Source organism: Phalangium opilio, unplaced genomic scaffold, assembly GCF_054372755.1.
Source record: "Phalangium opilio isolate 3A_F unplaced genomic scaffold, DU_Popi_V2 ptg000019l_1, whole genome shotgun sequence".
Taxonomy (NCBI): domain Eukaryota; kingdom Metazoa; phylum Arthropoda; class Arachnida; order Opiliones; family Phalangiidae; genus Phalangium; species Phalangium opilio.
The window spans coordinates 7389433-7398682 of record NW_028324152.1 but is presented as its reverse complement, the minus strand read 5'-3'; the positions used below and the strand labels follow the sequence as shown (position 1 = coordinate 7398682).

General features: G+C 46.2%; 3 non-coding genes across 3 annotated transcripts; all 3 read left to right on the top strand.

Annotated features, from left to right (window-relative positions):
• Positions 1–3649: 3649 nt before the first annotated feature.
• On the top strand, positions 3650–3722 carry TRNAH-AUG (transfer RNA histidin (anticodon AUG)). The gene has a single exon. It is a non-coding gene; the product is annotated as a tRNA-His (tRNA).
• A 659-nt stretch (positions 3723–4381) lies between these two features.
• TRNAH-AUG (transfer RNA histidin (anticodon AUG)) lies at positions 4382–4454 on the top strand. The gene has a single exon. It is a non-coding gene; the product is annotated as a tRNA-His (tRNA).
• A 1634-nt stretch (positions 4455–6088) lies between these two features.
• On the top strand, positions 6089–6161 carry TRNAI-GAU (transfer RNA isoleucine (anticodon GAU)). Its single transcript has one exon. It is a non-coding gene; the product is annotated as a tRNA-Ile (tRNA).
• Positions 6162–9250: the final 3089 nt, after the last annotated feature.

The following is a 9250-nucleotide window of genomic DNA, read 5'->3' as shown; positions in this document are numbered from 1 at the left end:
TACCTCGATTTTTAATAACATTTTCAAAATCGACGTTTCACGGCCAAAGAAGCATATTTTGAGTATTTCTTCACTATTTTCAAATGTAACCACTGAAACCATTATTTTTATACTTTTTGCTTTAATTCAAGCAAATATAACGATATTCATTCAAAAAACTGTTAAAATTCAATTTTTCAATAAGAAATCGTTGTCACGGATTTTGTATCTTGAAGAAGAAAAACATGCGATTTTTTCGGTACACTTTTGAATGCATTTTTTTCTGGAGAAATGTTTGACCGAATTCAGCTTAATTCCCTATAAAACACTCAATAAAAGTGATTTCATCTCGATTGAACAATAAATAAAAATGTACCTCGATTTTTAATAACATTTTCAAAATCGACGTTTCACGGCCAAAGAATCATACTTTGAGTATTTCTTCACTATTTTCAAATATATTCATTGAAACCATTATTTTTATACTTTTTGCTTTAATTCAAGCAATGTAACGATATTCATTCAAAAAACTTAAAATTCAATTTTCAATAAAAAATCGTATTCACGGATTTTGTGTCTTGAAGAAGAAAAACCTGCGATTTTTTCGGTACTTTTTTGAATGCATTTTTTTTTTGGAGAAATTTTTGACCGAATTCAGCTTAATTCCCTATAAAACACTCATTGAAAGTGGTGGTTCGAGCCCACCCGGGACCGGTGTTGTGGGATCTCAAATGTAACGTAAAAACCAAAGTTTTTCCACAATACCTGACAACCATTTAATTTTTGGGTTTCCGTGCAGCATTGGTTAGCGCTTTCGGCTATGAACCGAAAGGTTGGTGGTTCGTGCCCATCCGGGAGCGGTGTTGTGAGGTCTCAGATGTGACGTAAAAAGTCAGAGTTTTTCCACAATACCTGACAAACATTTAATATTTGGGCTTCCGTGGCGCAATGGTTAGCGCGCTCAACTGTTATTCAAAAGGTTGGTGGTTCGAGCGTACCCGGGAGTGGTGTTGTGATGTCTCAGATGTGACGTAAAAAGTCGAGGTTTTTCCACAATACCTGACGACCATTTAATATTTGGGCTTCCGTGGCGCAATGGTTAGCGCGTTCGGCTGTTAACCGAAAGGTTAGTGGTTCGAGCCCACCCGAAAGCGGTGTTGTGAGGTCTCAGATGTAACGTAAAATGTCATAGTTTTTCCACAATAACTGACGAACATTTAATATTTGGGCTTCCGTGGAGCAATGGTTAGCGCGTTCAGCAGTTAACCGAAAGGTTGGTGTTTCGAGCCCACCCAGGAGAGGCGTTGTGGGGTCTCAGATGTAGCTTAAAAAGTCAAAACTTTTCCACAATACGGGACAAACATTTAATTTCTGAATTTCCGTGGCTCAATGGTTAGCTCGTACAGCTGTTAACCGAAAGTTTGGTGGTTCGAGCCCACCCGGGAAAGGTGTTGTGAGGTCTCAGATGTGACGTAAAAAGTCAAAGTTTTTCCACAATACCTGACGACCATATAAGTTTCTAGCTTCCATGGCGCAATGGTTGGCGCGTTCGGCTGTTAACCGAAAGGTTGGTGGTTCGAGCCCATCCGGGAGCGGTGTTGTGAGGTCTCAGATGTGACGTAAAAAGTCAAGAGTTTTCCACAATACCTGACGACCATTTAATATTTGGGCTTCCGTGGCGCAATGGTTAGCGCGTTCAGCTGTTAATCAAAAGCTGGTGGTTTAAGCCCTCCCGGGAGCGGTGTTGTAATGTCTCAGATGTGACGTAAAAAGTCAAGAGTTTTCCACAATACCTGACGACCATTTAATATTTGGGCTTCCGTGGCGCAATGGTTAGCGCGTTCAGCTGTTAATCAAAAGCTGGTGGTTTAAGCCCTCCCGGGAGCGGTGTTGTAAGGTCTCAGATGTGACGTAAAAAGTCAGAGTTTTTCCACAATACGAGACAACCATATAATTTCTGAACTTCCGTGGCTCAATGGTTAGCGCGTTCGGCTGTTAACCAGTAAGTTGGTGGTTCTAGCCCACCCGAAACCGGTGTTGTGAGGTCTCAGATGTGGCGTAAAAAGTCAAGGTTTTTCCACAATACCTGACGACCATTCAATTTTTGGGCTTCCGTGGCGCAATGGTTAGCGCGTTCAGCTGTTATTCAAAAGAGTGGTGGTTTGAGCCCTCCCGGGAGCGGTGCTGTGAGGTCTCAGATGTAACGTAAAATGTCAGAGTTTTTCCACAATAACTGACGAACATTTAATTTTTGGGCTTCCGTGGAGCAATGGTTAGTGCGTTCAGCAGTTAACCGAAAGGTTGGTGGTTCGAGCCCACCCGGGAGAGGTGTTGTGGGGTCTCAGGTGTAGCGTAAAAAGTCAAAACTTTTCCACAATACGGGACAACCATTTAATTCCTGAGCTTCCGTGGCTTAATGGTTAGCGCGTTCGGCTGTTAACCAATAGGTTGGTGGTTCGAGCCCATCTGGGAGCGGTGTTGTGAGGTCTCAGATGTAACGTAAAAAGTCAAACGTTTTCCACAATAACTGACGAACCGAAAGTTTGGTGGTTCGAGCCCATCCGGGAGCGTTTTGTGGTGTGTCAGATGTAACGTGAAAAGTCAGAGTTTTTCCACAATACCTGACGAACATTTAATTTTTGGGCTTCCGTGGCGCAATGGTTAGTGCGCTCAGCTGTTATTCTAAAGGTTGGTGGTTCGAGCCCCTCCGGGAGCGTTTTGTGGGGTCTCAGATGTAACGTAAAAAGTCAGAGTTTTTCCACAATACGAGACAACCATATAATTTCTGAACTTCCGTGGCTCAATGGTTAGCGCGTTCGGCTGTTAACCAGTAAGTTGGTGGTTCGAGCCCACCCGAAACCGGTGTTGTGAGGTCTCAGATGTGGCGTAAAAAGTCAAGGTTTTTCCACAATACGAGACAACCATATAATTTCTGAACTTCCGTGGCTCAATGGTTAGCGCGTTCGGCTGTTAACCAGTAAGTTGGTGGTTCGAGCCCACCCGAAATCGGTGTTGTGAGGTCTCAGATGTGGCGTAAAAAGTCAAGGTTTTTCCACAATACCTGACGACCATTCAATTTTTGGGCTTCCGTGGCGCAATGGTTAGCGCGTTCAGCTGTTATTCAAAAGAGTGGTGGTTTGAGCCCTCCCGGGAGCGGTGCTGTGAGGTCTCAGATGTAACGTAAAATGTCAGAGTTTTTCCACAATAACTGACGAACATTTAATTTTTGGGCTTCCGTGGCATAATGGTTAGTGCGTTCAGCAGTTAACCGAAAGGTGGGTGGTTCGAGCCCACCCGGGAGAGGTGTTGTGGGGTCCCAGATGTAGCGTAAAAAGTCAAAACTTTTCCACAATACGGGACAACCATTTAATTCCTGAGCTTCCGTGGCTCAATGGTTAGCGCGTTCGGCTGTTAACCAATAGGTTGGTGGTTCGAGCCCACCCGGGAGCGGTGTTGTGGGGTCTCAGATGTAGCATAAAAATTCAAAACTTTTCCACAATACGTGATAACCATTTAATTTCTGAGCTTCCGTGGCTTAATTGTTAGCGCGTTCGGCTGTTAACCAATAGGTTGGTGGTTCGAGCCCACCCGGGACCGGTGTTGTGGGATCTCAAATGTAACGTAAAAACCAAAGTTTTTCCACAATACCTGACGACCATTGAATTTTTGGGTTTCCGTAGCGCATTGGTTAGCGCGTTCGGCTATGAACCGAAAGGTTGGTGGTTCGTGCCCATCCGGGAGCGGTGTTGTGAGGTCTCAGATGTGACGTAAAAAGTCAGAGTTTTTCCACAATACCTGACGAACATTTAATTTTTGGGCTTCCGTGGCGCAATGGTTAGCGCGCTCAGCTGTTAATCGAAAGGTTGGTGGTTCGAGCCCATCCGGGAGCGGTGTTGTGAGGTCTCAGATGTGACGTAAAAAGTCAGAGTTTTTCCACAATACCTGACGAACATTTAATTTTTGGGCGTCCGTGGCGAATGGTTAGCGCGTTCGGCTGTTAATCGAAAGGTTGGTGGTTCGAGCCCATCCGGGAGCGGTGTTGTGAGGTCTCAGATGTAGCGTGAAAAGTCAAACTTTTCCATAATACGTGATAACCATTTATTTTCTGAGCTTCCGTGGCTCAATTGTTAGCGCGTTCGGCTTTTAACCAATAGGTTGGTGGTTCGAGCCCACCCGGGAGCGGTGTTTTGGGATCTCAAATGTAACGTAAATAGCCTAAGTTTTACCTCAATACCTGACGAACATTTCATTTTTGGGCTTCCGTGGCGCAATAATTAGCGCGTCCAGCTGTTAATCGAAAGGTTGGTGGTTCGAGCCCACCCGGGAGCGGTGTTGTGGGATCTCAAATGTAACGTAAAAACCAAAGTTTTTCCACAATACCTGACGACCATTGAATTTTTGGGTTTCCGTAGCGCATTGGTTAGCGCGTTCGGCTATGAACCGAAAGGTTGGTGGTTCGTGCCCATCCGGGAGCGGTGTTGTGAGGTCTCAGATGTGACGTAAAAAGTCAGAGTTTTTCCACAATACCTGACGAACATTTAATTTTTGGGCTTCCGTGGCGCAATGGTTAGCGCGCTCAGCTGTTAATCGAAAGGTTGGTGGTTCGAGCCCATCCGGGAGCGGTGTTGTGAGGTCTCAGATGTGACGTAAAAAGTCAGAGTTTTTCCACAATACCTGACGAACATTTAATTTTTGGGCGTCCGTGGCGAATGGTTAGCGCGTTCGGCTGTTAATCGAAAGGTTGGTGGTTCGAGCCCATCCGGGAGCGGTGTTGTGAGGTCTCAGATGTAGCGTGAAAAGTCAAACTTTTCCATAATACGTGATAACCATTTATTTTCTGAGCTTCCGTGGCTCAATTGTTAGCGCGTTCGGCTTTTAACCAATAGGTTGGTGGTTCGAGCCCACCCGGGAGCGGTGTTTTGGGATCTCAAATGTAACGTAAATAGCCTAAGTTTTACCTCAATACCTGACGAACATTTCATTTTTGGGCTTCCGTGGCGCAATAATTAGCGCGTCCAGCTGTTAATCGAAAGGTTGGTGGTTCGAGCCCACCCGGGAGCGGTGTTGTGGGATCTGTAATGTAACGTAAAAACCCAAATTTTCCCACAATACCTGACGACCATTTAATTTTTGGGCGTCCGTGGCGCAATGGTTAGCGCGTTCGGCTGTTAACCGAAAGGTTGGTGGTTCGTGCCCATCCGGGAGCGGTGTTGTGAGGTCTCAGATGTGACGTAAAAAGTCAGAGTTTTTCCACAATACCTGACGAACATTTAATTTTTGGGCTTCCGTGGCGCAATGGTTAGCGCGCTCAACTGTTATTCAAAAGGTTGGTGGTTCGAGCGTACCCGGGAGCGGTGTTGTGATGTCTCAGATGTGACGTAAAAAGTCGAGGGTTTTCCACAATACCTGACGACCATTTAATATTTGGGCTTCCGTGGCGCAAAGGTTAGCGCGTTCGGCTGTTAACCGAAAGGTTGGTGGTTCGAGCGTACCCGGGAGCGGTGTTGTGATGTCTCAGATGTGACGTAAAAAGTCGAGGTTTTTCCACAATACCTGACGACCATTTAATATTTGGGCTTCCGTGGCGCAATGGTTAGCGCGTTCAGCAGTTAACCGAAAGGTTGGTGTTTCGAGCCCAACCAGGAGAGGTGTTGTGGGGTCTCAGATGTAGCGTAAAAAGTCAAAACTTTTTCACAATACGGGACAAACATTTAATTTCTGAACTTCCGTGGCTCAATGGTTAGCGCGTTCGGCTGTTAACCAATAGGTTGGTGGTTCGAGCCCATCTGGGAGCGGTGTTGTGAGGTCTCAGATGTAACGTAAAAAGTCAAACGTTTTCCACAATAACTGACGAACCGAAAGTTTGGTGGTTCGAGCCCATACGGGAGCGTTTTGTGGTGTCTCAGGTGTAACGTGAAAAGTCAGAGTTTTTCCACAATACCTGACGAACATTTAATTTTTGGGCTTCCATGGCGCAATGGTTAGTGCGCTCAGCTGTTATTCAAAAGGTTGGTGGTTCGAGCCCCTCCGGGAGCGTTTTGTGGGGTCTCAGATATAATGTAAAAAGTCAGAGTTTCTCCACAATACCTGACAACCAATTAATTACTGAGCTTCCGTGGCTCAATGGTTAGCGCGTTCGGCTGATAACCAATAGGTTGGTGGTTCGAGCCCATCCGGGAGCGGTGTTGTGAGGTCTCAGATGTAACGTAAAATGTCATAGTTTTTCCACAGCACCTGACGACCATTTAAATTTTGGGCTTCCGTGGCGCAATGGTTAGCGCGTTCAGCTGTTATTCAAAAGACTGGTGGTTTGAGCCCTCCCGGGAGCGGTGTTGTGAGGTCGCAAATGTGACGTAAAAAGTCAAGGATTTTCCACAATAACTGACGACCTTTTAATATTTGGGCTTCCGTTGCGCAATGGTTAGCGCGTTCGGCTGTTAACCGAAAGGTTGGTGGTTCGAGCCCACCCGGGAGCGTTGTTGTTGGATCTCTAATGTAACGTAAAAAGCCAAAGTTCTTCCACAATACCTGACGACCATTTAATTTTTGGGCGTCCGTGGCGCAATGGTTAGCGCGTTCGGCTGTTAACCGAAAGGTTGGTGGTTCGAGCCCATCCGGGAGCCGTGTTGTGACGTCTCAAATGTTACGTAAAATGTCAGAGTTTTTCCACAATATCTGACGAACATTTAATTTTTGGGCTTCCGTGGCGCAATAATTAGCGCGTCCAGCTATTAATCGAAAGGTTGGTGGTTCGAGCCCACCCGGGAGCGGTGTTGTGGGATCTCAAATGTAACGTAGAAAGCCAAAGTTTTTCCACAATACCTGACTACCATTTAATTTTTGGGCTTCCTTGGCGCAATGGTTAGCGCGTTCGGCTGTTGACCGAAAGGTTGGTGGTTCGAGCCCACCTTGGAGAGGTGCTGTAGGGTCTCAGATGTAACGTAAAAAGTCATAACTTATCCACAATACCTAACAACCATTTAATTTCTGAGCTTCTGTGGCTCACTGGTTAGCGCGTTCGGCTGTTAACCAATAGGTTGGTGGTTCGAGCCCATCCGGGAGAAGTGTTGTGACGTCTCAGATGTAACGTAAAATGTCAGAGTTTTTCCACAATACCTGACGAGCATTTAATTTTTGGGCTTCCGTGGCTCAATGGTTAGAACGTTCGGCTGTTAACCAATAGGTTGGTGGTTCGAGTCCTCCCGGGAGCGGTGTTGTGACGGTTCAGATGTAACGTAAAATGTCAGAGTTTTTCCACATTACCTGACGAGCATTTAATTTTTGGGCTTCCGTGGCGCAATGGTTAGCGCGTTCAGCTGTTAATCGAAAGGTTGGTGGTTCGAGCCCTTCCGGGAGCGGTGTTGTGTGGTCTCAGATGTGAAGTAAAAAGTCAAAGTTTTACCTCAATACCTGACGAAAATTTAATTTTTGGGCTTCAGTGGCGCAATGGTCAGCGCGTTCAGCTGTTAACCAATAGGTTGGTGGTTCGAGCCCACCCGGGAGCGGTGTTTTGGGATCTCAGATGTAACGTAAAATGTCAGAGTTTTTCCACAATACCTGACGAGCATTTAATTTTTGGGCTTCCGTGGCTCAATGGTTAGAGCGTTCAGCTGTTAACCAATAGGCTGGTGGTTCGAGCCCATCCGGGAGCGGTGTTGTGTGGTCTCAGATGTGAAGTAAAAAGTCAAAGTTTTACCTCAATACCTGACGACCATTTAATTTTTGGGCGTCCGTGGCGCAATGGTTAGCGCGTTCGGCTGTTAACCGAAAGGTTGGTGGTTCGAGCCCATCCGGGAGCGGTGCTGTGAGGTCTCAGATGTGAAGTAAAAAGTCAAAGTTTTACCTCAATACCAGACGACCATTTAATATTTGGGCTTCCGTTGCGCTATGGTTAGCGCGTTCGGCTGTTAACCGAAAGGTTGGTGGTTCGAGCGTACCCGGGAGCGGTGTTGTGATGTCTCAGATGTGACGTAAAAAGTCGAGGTTTTTCCACAATACCTGACGACCATTTAATATTTGGGCTTCCGTGGCGCAATGGTTAGCGCGTTCAGCAGTTAACTGAAAGGTTGGTGTTTCGAGCCCACCCAGGAGAGGTGTTGTGGGGTCTCAGATGTAGCGTAAAAAGTCAAAACTTTTTCACAATACGGGACAAACATTAATTTCTGAACTTCCGTGGCTCAATGGTTAGCGCGTTCGTCTGTTAACCAATAGGTTGGTGGTTCGAGCCCATCTGGGAGCGGTGTTGTGAGGTCTCAGATGTAACGTAAAAAGTCAAACGTTTTCCACAATAACTGACGAACCGAAAGTTTGGTGGTTCGAGCCCATCCGGGAGCGTTTTGTGGTGTCTCAGATGTAACGTGAAAAGTCAGAGTTTTTCCACAATACCTGACGAACATTTAATTTTTGGGCTTCCGTGGCGCAATGGTTAGTGCGCTCAGCTGTTATTCAAAAGGTTGGTGGTTCGAGCCCCTCCGGGAGCGTTTTGTGGGGTCTCAGATATAACGTAAAAAGTCAGAGTTTCTCCACAATACCTGACAACCAATTAATTACTGAGCTTCCGTGGCTCAATGTTTAGCGCGTTCGGCTGATAACCAACAGGTTGGTGGTTCGAGCCCATCCGGGAGCGGTGTTGTGAGGTCTCAGATGTAACGTAAAATGTCATAGTTTTTCCACAGCACCTGACGACCATTTAAATTTTGGGCTTCCGTGGCGCAATGGTTAGCGCGTTCAGCTGTTATTCAAAAGACTGGTGGTTTGAGCCCTTCCGGGAGCGGTGTTGTGAGGTCGCAAATGTGACGTAAAAAGTCAAGGATTTTCCACAATAACTGACGACCTTTTAATATTTGGGCTTCCGTTGCGCAATGGTTAGCGCGTTCGGCTGTTAACCGAAAGGTTGGTGGTTCGAGCCCACCCGGGAGCGTTGTTGTTGGATCTCTAATGTAACGTAAAAAGCCAAAGTTCTTCCACAATACCTGACGACCATTTAATTTTTGGGCGTCCGTGGCGCAATGGTTAGCGCGTTCGGCTGTTAACCGAAAGGTTGGTGGTTCGAGCCCATCCGGGAGCCGTGTTGTGACGTCTCAAATGTTACGTAAAATGTCAGAGTTTTTCCACAATACCTGACGAACATTTAATTTTTGGGCTTCCGTGGCGCAATAATTAGCGCGTCCAGCTATTAATCGAAAGGTTGGTGGTTCGAGCCCACCCGGGAGCGGTGTTGTGGGATCTCAAATGTAACGTAGAAAGCCAAAGTTTTTCTACAATACCTGAC